The sequence below is a fragment of the Myxine glutinosa genome, chromosome 1 (genome assembly GCF_964187855.1).
Source record: "Myxine glutinosa chromosome 1, kmMyxGlut1.1, whole genome shotgun sequence".
Classification (NCBI taxonomy): Eukaryota; Metazoa; Chordata; class Myxini; order Myxiniformes; family Myxinidae; genus Myxine; species Myxine glutinosa.
The window spans coordinates 252,448,546-252,457,750 of NC_136261.1; the positions used below are offsets into that span (position 1 = coordinate 252,448,546).

General features: G+C 43.4%; 1 long non-coding RNA gene across 1 annotated transcript in view; it reads left to right on the plus strand.

Annotated features, from left to right (window-relative positions):
- Window positions 1-547: 547 nt before the first annotated feature.
- The window catches only part of LOC137419392 (uncharacterized), a 9,549-nt gene continuing 891 nt past the window's right edge, over window positions 548-9,205 (plus strand). Inside the window, exons 1-2 of the long non-coding RNA XR_010982859.2 lie at window positions 548-603; window positions 726-1,043. This is a non-coding gene — a long non-coding RNA (uncharacterized LOC137419392). The remainder of the gene's footprint in view (window positions 604-725; window positions 1,044-9,205) is intronic.

The window sequence follows — 9,205 nt, forward strand, 5'->3', positions numbered from 1 at the left end:
CGTTTCTAATTTTGCATTTCTGTGTTCATTTCAGGGCAAGATGCTGAAAGCGATTTAGCCAGATGTGATCATGAAGAGGCCAATACGCGCATTGTGGTTCACATCCTGGACGCCCTGCAAAGTGGACACAGCCTTATTCAAGTATGCTCGGTGGATACGGATGTGGTTGTGATTCTTCTTGGCGTGTACAGTAAACTGCGGTCTCAACACGATGACCTTCAGCTCTGGGCAGCATTTGGCATGGGTGCCCACTACACTTGTGGGGACATAGGATCGCTCTCTGCTACTCTCGGAGATCGTGCTGAAGCGCTTACAGCCTTCCATGCCTTTACTGGATGTGACACCACTTCTGGGTTTCACTGGTCGAGTAAGAAGAAAGCCTGGCGCATATGGGACATGCTACCCGAATTGACTGATGCCTTTCTGGCTATAGCACGAGAACCGTTTCTGAATGTGACAACGGAATCGCCAGTCTTTGCCGTCCTGGAAAGGTTTGTTGTCTTATTGTACGACAGCAAACTCAGTACAACTTCCATCAATGAAGCCAGGATGATGATGTTCAAGACCAAACCAAGACCACTGAACAAACTGCCACCAACACAGGTAAGATTGAAAATATCAAGACAGCGACTAGACAGACGCGTAATGAATCCTCAATTTTTCGCATGCACATTCTCAATTTCATTTCACTTTCTGACTTTCTTATCTTCATTGCCTCTTTTCAGAACGCGTTGCTACACCACACCAGACGTGCCGTATATCAGACAGGTATATGGACAATGAGCACAACCCCAACAAGACCAACAACGTGCCCCTCGGAATTCGGATGGGTCAGGTGTGATGGCGGGTGGCAGCCTCTGTGGATGACGCAGCCCGAGGTCTCCTTGGCATGTCGGGAGTTCATCAAGTGTGCCTGTGCTATGCCATGCAAAGTCTGCCGCTGCTTCCGTGCTAATTTGAAGTGCACCAGTCTCTGCAAATGTGCGTGCCAAAAAAGAATCCTATTGCATAATTGCAATATTCCTCAAGCATCCAGTCTTGTGGTATGTACAGTAAAACTCGCCAAATTTCACCCTATTGCCTGTTAAACCTCATGGTGAACACCGATTGTCATGTACGAAACATCTTGTAGCCACTCATGGCTTTGGAGAAACATTTTCGAGAAAAGTAGACTTTTTCGTCGGTGACGTAACGTTTTTTCAATTAAATTGCCATCTTTAACTGCTCACAAATGAGCAATAACTAATTAGATTTTGTCAGGATCTTCGTTTTTTGAAAGACCCGGTTTGTAGCTAATGAATAATACGTTTCTTTGAAAACGACCAAATTTGACCTTTTGACCTTGACCTTGACCTTCACGGTCAAGGTCGCGATTGTCTCATAAAAAATTATTCTTGGGTACATATAGAAGACACATGCCAAGATTGGTGCTTTTGTCCAGCAGGTAAATATTCGTTGGGTATTTTGCCATAACTGACCACACTATAGTGGATTCTATGATGGTGAGCTGCCCAGGCACTGATGCAGCAAAGCTTCCCCAAACCATAATATTTCCACCACCATGCTTTACAGTTGGTATCAGGTTCTAGTGGTCAAATGCTGTCTTTGGTTTTCGCCAAACATGTCTTCTGGTGCTGTGGCTAAATAGCTCTACCTTTGACTCATCTGTCCAGAGCACATTGTTCCAGAAATGCTGGTCTTTGCCTCGGTGTTCATTGGCAAACTTTAGTCTTGCCCTGATGTTCTTTCTGGACAGCAAAAGTTTCCTCCTGGCACACCTCCCATGTAGATCAAATTTGTGCAGCCTCTTTCTAATGGTAGACTCGTGCACTTTGACATCAACAGTGGCAAGAGCTACCTGTAGGTCCCTTGATGACATTCTGGGGATCTTCGAGACTTCTTTCAGCATCTTGCGGTCTGCTCTCGGGCTGAACTTGCTGGGGCGGCCTGGCCTGAACAAGTTGGAAGTTGTTTGGAATCTTCTCCACTTGTAGATGATCTTCCAGACAGTCGAATGATTGATTTCAAATTGTTTGAAGATCTTTTTAAATCCCTTTCCAGACTCGTAGGCATCTATAACCTTCTTTCTGAAGGCCTCAGGGAGCTCTTTTGATCTAGGCATGGTGACGCCGCACACTTCAACAACAAAGAGCAAACCAAACTAAATGTCTGAGGTTTAAATAAGACAGGTTCCTCCAAGATCCTCTCTAACGATGTTCTAATCATTTGCACCTGAGCTGGTGCACCTGATTCGAATTTTCGGTTTTTGAAGTAGTGATAAATGTAGAGGTGTACTTACTTTTTCCACATGGGAAGTTTGCATTTATGTTTATTTAAATTATACAATGGACTACAAAATGTAAATGTTTCATGATATTTGTTATATTATATCACCTTTATCTATCAATATTGTTGAAATGAAGATCAAATAGCTGTATGTTGAAAAAGTCAAAACTTTACATGGGGTGTACTTACTTTTTCACGTGACTGACTGTATGTATGTATGTATGTATATATATATATATATATATATATATATATATATATATATATATATATATATATATATATATATATATATATATATATATATATATATATATATATACTGTATATATATATATATATATATATTGTTGCGGATCCCGGGTTCGTCGATGTACTAAGGGGAGTTTATGCCCTGCTCCCCCTCAAACTCCGGGCCCACTGAGGCTGCGGTCCACGACTAAGTTCATGGTTGACGGATTGCTAAGCAATTCCGATCGCCAATTTCCCAGTCACGCGTCGAAGAGTTTACTGGTCAATATTTCCAAATACCTTCAAGACACGTGACCGGAGAAACCGGGGATCGAACCCTCACTTTCACACACCTTATTCAATTGCGTGCCGAGCGGATTTGCACTGTGTGGAAAGCGGTGTTACCTGACGTGATTTATGAACCCGATTCGAGCCAAATTCGGTCTCGGATGATGCTAGGCCAATGGAGAAAAGACGTATCCGAACAGGTTGGAAAGTAACCAAATGTACAGCCTTTTATTTTGAAGGCACAGAGAATAGACAAAAGAAACAGCTTATCCATTCTTACCGAATAATAAACCCCACTGGCGCCTTCACACTCTGACACACTCACTTAGGGAATAACACTCTGGTTAAGGGCGTACCGATGTACGTGCTGGGATTGCCTCACAATTATCCACGTGGTCTGGTGTGCGCAGTTCGGTCCTCCCGTGCAGCCTGGACGAGGTCAGGTCCGAAGGACGAACCGCCGCCTCGAAGTTGGCACAGACGAACTTCAGTACAGGTAGATGAACTTCAGCGCAGGTTTACCTAGATTCAGCGCAATGGGGACGAGCTTCAGCTTCAAGGTGAGTCACGGGAGAAACCAACGCGTGCGGGTCAGCCTGATCAGAGCGAGAGATCAGTGAAGAACGATCGGTGTCGACGAAGAACACAGAGGCCAAACAAGTGTCGTTGGAGGAACGAAAAAGCAAGCGAGGTCTCATCGTGGGCATGGCGAAAAGGGCAAGAGCTCAGGTGTGTCCTCGGCGAAGTCCCAAAAAGCAAGAGAAAGAAATGCGATCTGCACGGGCTTTTACCAGATCCGCCCACGCCTCCAAAATGGTCCACAGCCTCACATTGGCTGAGGTTTGCCGCATCCTGGCTAGGTGTTCCCGCCTCCTCACTGGTCACGTGGGCCTGTGCTTCTGGCCACGCCTTCCTGCACATTAGTAATGGCTTCTCCCAGCCACACGAAGGCTTGACATCCTGCTTAACTTCAATGCATATTGGTCTTGATTACTACACAATATACATGGATATCTTGAGCTGAGTTGTTCTCCTTCGTGAGGAATTCAATCACTGCATGTTGGCGGAACGATATGTCATTGACTTCCACTTTTTTTTACAATGGATTGTGGGAACACCAGTGATATGCATGCACCGAGCCTGTGTTGATAGCAGAGTGGATAGATGGATATAGATGTCGCTAATAACTCGTGCTCTACTATATTCGGCACAAAAGTGTGGATTCTATTGAGGCTTATGACTTTTGGTATGGGTCTCATCGTAGTAGATATAGTCATATCGTTTTTACTTGATAGAAGTTGCTATGCAAGTTTGCTGCATCCGTTTATAGCATACCGTAGTTGTCTGCAGGTAAATGTATTTTGTCTGGATCTTTACATTCAGTGACTGAAAACCAATACCCAAATACAGAAATACTACAATGGCTGCTACTACTACTACTACTACTACTACTACTACTACTACTACTACTACTACTACTACTACTACTACAAATACTACTACTACAAATACTACTACTACTACTACATTTAAAGCCACTAGTTTACCCGCACCTTTTTGGTCCAAGTTCTTCACAAACTGGCTGGCCAGGTCTGATGTTCAACTGAAGCTGATTTGGGTAGGAATTTGGAATTAGTTCAGGATCTCCTGATGCAGAACTCCATTCATGCTTTTCTAGTAGCTGGGTAAGGAAATGCCTCGAATGTGAAGCATTTTGGATTATAGTGCTGGATGCAGTAGGCATTGTTGAAATACCCGTCTGGATCCGATTCTAACTGGATGGGATTACTGCCAGAGCGTAATCTATTGTTTCAAAACCATGGTTGGAATAATATATTTGCATTGGGGATGCATTACTCAGCATCAGGCTCGGTTGTGGTTTTGTGGCAATATGGCTGCAGTTGAATTGTGAGTACGAGTTTGACTTTTGAGTTTGACCACCTTGTGGAAGCCCCAGAAGGCATATCAAACAAGTCCATGTATTGCAGCCAGGGATAGGTCATGATTTCACCTCTTAAAGAGAAACTCTAAACTGTCTTAACTTGTTTGTTACCAAACAACAACATGATTAACTAGAACGGGACACATTAGAGAGCATACCTCCGCCTGGTTAGCAATATCACTCAATGGTGAAGAATCACTTTAAAAATTCTTCTAGCTGGATCCGGATCCAGATCTTCACCAACATTGAATCGATTCTTCCTTGTCACACACACAACCTGTCCAACAAGTTTCGTCCAAATCCATCCATAACTTTTTGAGATATCCTGCTATGTATCGTTTTTGGCCCTATCTCCCAATGGTGAAGAATCACTTAAAATATTATAGTAGCCGGATCCGAATCCGGATCTTCACAAAATCTGATCATCTCTGCCAAATTTCGTCTGAATCCGTCCACAACTTTTTGAGATATTTCGTTCACAAACTGACAGACAGACAAACGGTCAAACAGACAGACAGGGGTGAAAACATAACCTCCATCCACCTTTGGTGGTGGAGGTAATGAGTTGAAATTGAAGCCTCTGTCAGCCAGCTTGGTTCAAGTGGAGGGTATAATTAACTTATAAATGGAGCTCTGATGTTAAATTTCACTTGTCTTTATCGTTTTTTTATACATTGCGCTGCATGTTTTATTCCTCTTCACACACACGTACATATATATATATATATATATATATATATAGACAGTTGTGGCCAAATATATTGGCACCCTGGCACTTTTTTCAAATAATGCTCCATTTCTTCCGGAAAATTGTTAAAATGAAAAAAGGTTTTGGCATCCACATATGTATTTATTTGGTTTGCAGTGGAACAAAGCAAAGAAAACTAGAACGCCACTCAGTAGAGCGCATACTCCCGCCGTGGGTGGCCGCTGCTGAGCCCTATTATTCCAATGGTAAAAAATCCTTCAAAAAATTCCTGGATCCGGAATAATATCCTGAGCTTCACCAAAAACTAATCAATTCTTCCTTATCCCAAGGGCAATCATCCCACCAACTTTCATCCAAATCCGTTCAGAACTTTTCTAGATATCATGTTCACAATCACACGAACATACAAACAAACACACGGACGGACACGATCGAATGCATTACTCCCTGGCGGGAGTAAAAACAAAAAAATGCTAAATCTTAGCTTATTCCACACAGAGATCCTAAAATGGCCCAGACAATATTATTACGTTTGTGAGGGGGTAGGCAATGCAATACCTTAGTCCAGGTAGAAGTGTATAGATTACCATGCTCCGAATGCCGTGTAAGAACACCTTGATGTAAATAAGTCAGCTCCGTGTGTTCGGATTAAGTGTGACATGTGGCCATATGGAGGGTGGCTCTTGTACTATGTAGCTTAGGGAATAAGAATAAATCCCCCTGTTCGTCCTACCTCTTGTGATCTGACTTTCGTGGTTATAATAAATTCGCCTGTGATAAGATGAAGGCTGTCAGGAAACGAATTCAGGCACATTACAACACCGACAAGCCCAACAGAAACCCACCACATTTGCCGATCGGCAAGGGAGCCCCGCCCCCCAATGTTCTCGATGGGCGTCCAGAAGGGGCATAAGATCCCACCCCACGGGGTAGTGATTGGTCGGGACGGCCATAGAGCGATGAGATGGACTCGCTGATTGGAGCACACGCGGACGTAATCAGATGACGTAAGAGCCTGGGGAACAAAAAGAACTGTGTCGCGACGTTTTATTTCTCTCTTGGTCCTGGCTTTTGTCGTGGGCAGTCATGCTTTGTTTCGGGTGCGCTTGTGAGGAGAACTTGTGGAGCTCGGGAAACCTTTGCCAAATCAGAGGAGGGGGTGTTGGTTGACGGTGGTGCTCTTCGGAGACAGAGGAGATAGCGAGCAAACAAAAGTAGGCTATCCTGTCTGCTTGCCTCACGCCGGCGGCTGGCTATGGGCGTGAATCCACGCCATCTTGTGTGCTTCCCGCGCGGGGTGATTATACCGGGGATACGACCATCAAACTCCTAAATCCTCATAGACCAGAGCTGAGTGCCGGCCGATACAAATACAAAGAACATTTTTTTTTTTCTTTATCATTCCCTTGTCTGTATACGAGTCTGTATGGAGGGTCCCTCTGCCATGGTAACCCATTTCAAGAAGCTGCCTACGAACAGTTTTTGTGCTGACATTGCTTCCAGAGGCAGTTTGGAACTCAGTAGTGAGTGTTGCAAACCAGGACAGACGATTTTTAGGCGCTTCAGCACTTGGCGGTCCCTTTCTGTGAGCTTGTGTGGCCGACCACTTCACGGCTGAGCTGTTGTTGCTCCTAGACGTTTCCACTTCACAATAACAGTACTTACAGTTGACCTGGGCAGCTCTAACAGGGCCGAAATTTGATGAACTGACTTGTTGGAAAGGTGGCATCCTATGACAGTGCCAAGTTGAAAGTCACTAAGCTCTTCCGAACGGCCCATTCTACTGCCAATGTTTATCTATGGAGATTGCATCGCTGTGTGCTTGATTATATATACCTGTCAGCAATGGGTGTGGCTGAAACAGCCGAATCCACTAATTAGAATGGGTGTCCGCATACTTTTGGTCATGTAGTGTATTTCCAAACGTTATGGACGAGTTATGACCAAACTTGGTGGATGAGTTGGTTTGGTGACGATAACAAGTCGATTCGATTTTGGTTCAAGTCTGAATCCAGTTCTGCCCTATCAATACCTCGGCCAAGCTGAACAGTTTACGTTTTGCATCCCACTGATAGCCCGGGTCTGCTTTTGATTTTGTCTGGGTTTGATTTCTGATGGCACTGGAATCGATTATAAACTGATATATTAATAAAATGGAATGACATAGCATTACAAATTACAACACCCTTCCAAAGGGGATGTTAATCCAATTATCTCATCTGATTTCACTAGTCTGTGGATGTTAAAGACCAAAGGAATGACCAATGTGTGCCTGCTCCCTGATGAAGTCATACATTACTGTCCTGTTGACAGCTTGACAGGATAGATGGGCAGTGACACGTGTCATTGCCAACAGAAACACCAAGAGTGCTATATTTCGTTGTCACAGGATAGTGGAGATGCAGGACGGTGATTTCTTTACGGGAGGGGTGAGGTAGGGGGGAGTGGTAAGATGTATTCAGATGGTTTTGTGTACCTATAAATATCTAGGTGGCCTATGTAAAAGTTTATATTTCCACATTTAAAGGCGTTTTCCAAAGGCATCCAATTGTCTTACACTAATATGAATAACAGACATACTCTATCGTATGTCAGTATGTGTTTTAAAAGGGAAATTAAACAATTTTCACAATGTGATTATAACTAATGAGGGGCCTTCACAAAGTTCTGCGAATAAGGTTCAATAACCCAAAATGCATCAACTTTTTCTATTTTTCAATACATAAGTGTATTTCATATTTATATATGGACACCTCATTATAGTTTTGATATGTCTTTCACAATTCTGAGTATCTCGTTAGTAGAACATTGTGAACACCAAACATATATCCTGGTCAATAACGAATATGCCTCTTTACATCCATTACATATGAAATATTATGCATAACTCGGCCTTGCTCAACACTTTACGTTTTGTATCCACTGATAGGCCGGATCTGGATTCGGACCTGAACCAAAATCTAATCGACTTGTTCTTGTCGCCTAACCAACTCATCCACCATGTTTTGTCATAAGTCGTCACAACGTTTTGAAATTTAATGTTATATGTCGTTTTTGGCCGTATCACTCAATGGTGAAAATCACCTAAACAATTAATAAAAAATTCTCGGATCCAGATCCGGATCTTCACCAAAATCGAATCATTTCGTCCACAACTTTTTGAGATATCTTGTTCACAAACAGAGAGACAACAGGGGTGAAAATATAACCTCCATCCACCTTCGGTGGCAGACGTAATAAATAGCACCGCAAAGCGGGCGTAACTCCCCAGCCCATGCATGGTGAAAGGAAGCATTGATGATAATTTGTTATTTGAAGCAAAGTTGTATAACGAGAAGGATTTTGCAGTAAACAAATTTTCGCCCATGAACCCATGAACCCATTTCGCGCCCATGAACCTTCCTCTACTCAACCCCAACACACACTGCAAAAATGGATTTAATTGGACAAGCCGTTCTGCTCGAAATTGACAGAAACCAATTTCAAGATGGCTGCCGTGGCGGCCATATTGTAAATCGTAGCGCGCCCATTTTTGAAAGGCACCTTCCTCTACTCAACCTCAACACACACTGCAAAAAGGGATTTAATCGGACAAGCCGTTCTGCTTGAAATTGATGGAAACCAATTTCAAGATGGCTGCCATGGCGGCCATATTGAAAATCGCAGCGCGCCCATGAAGCTTCCTCTACTCAACCCCAACACACACTGCAAAAATGGATTTAATCGGACAAGCCGTTCTGCTCGACATT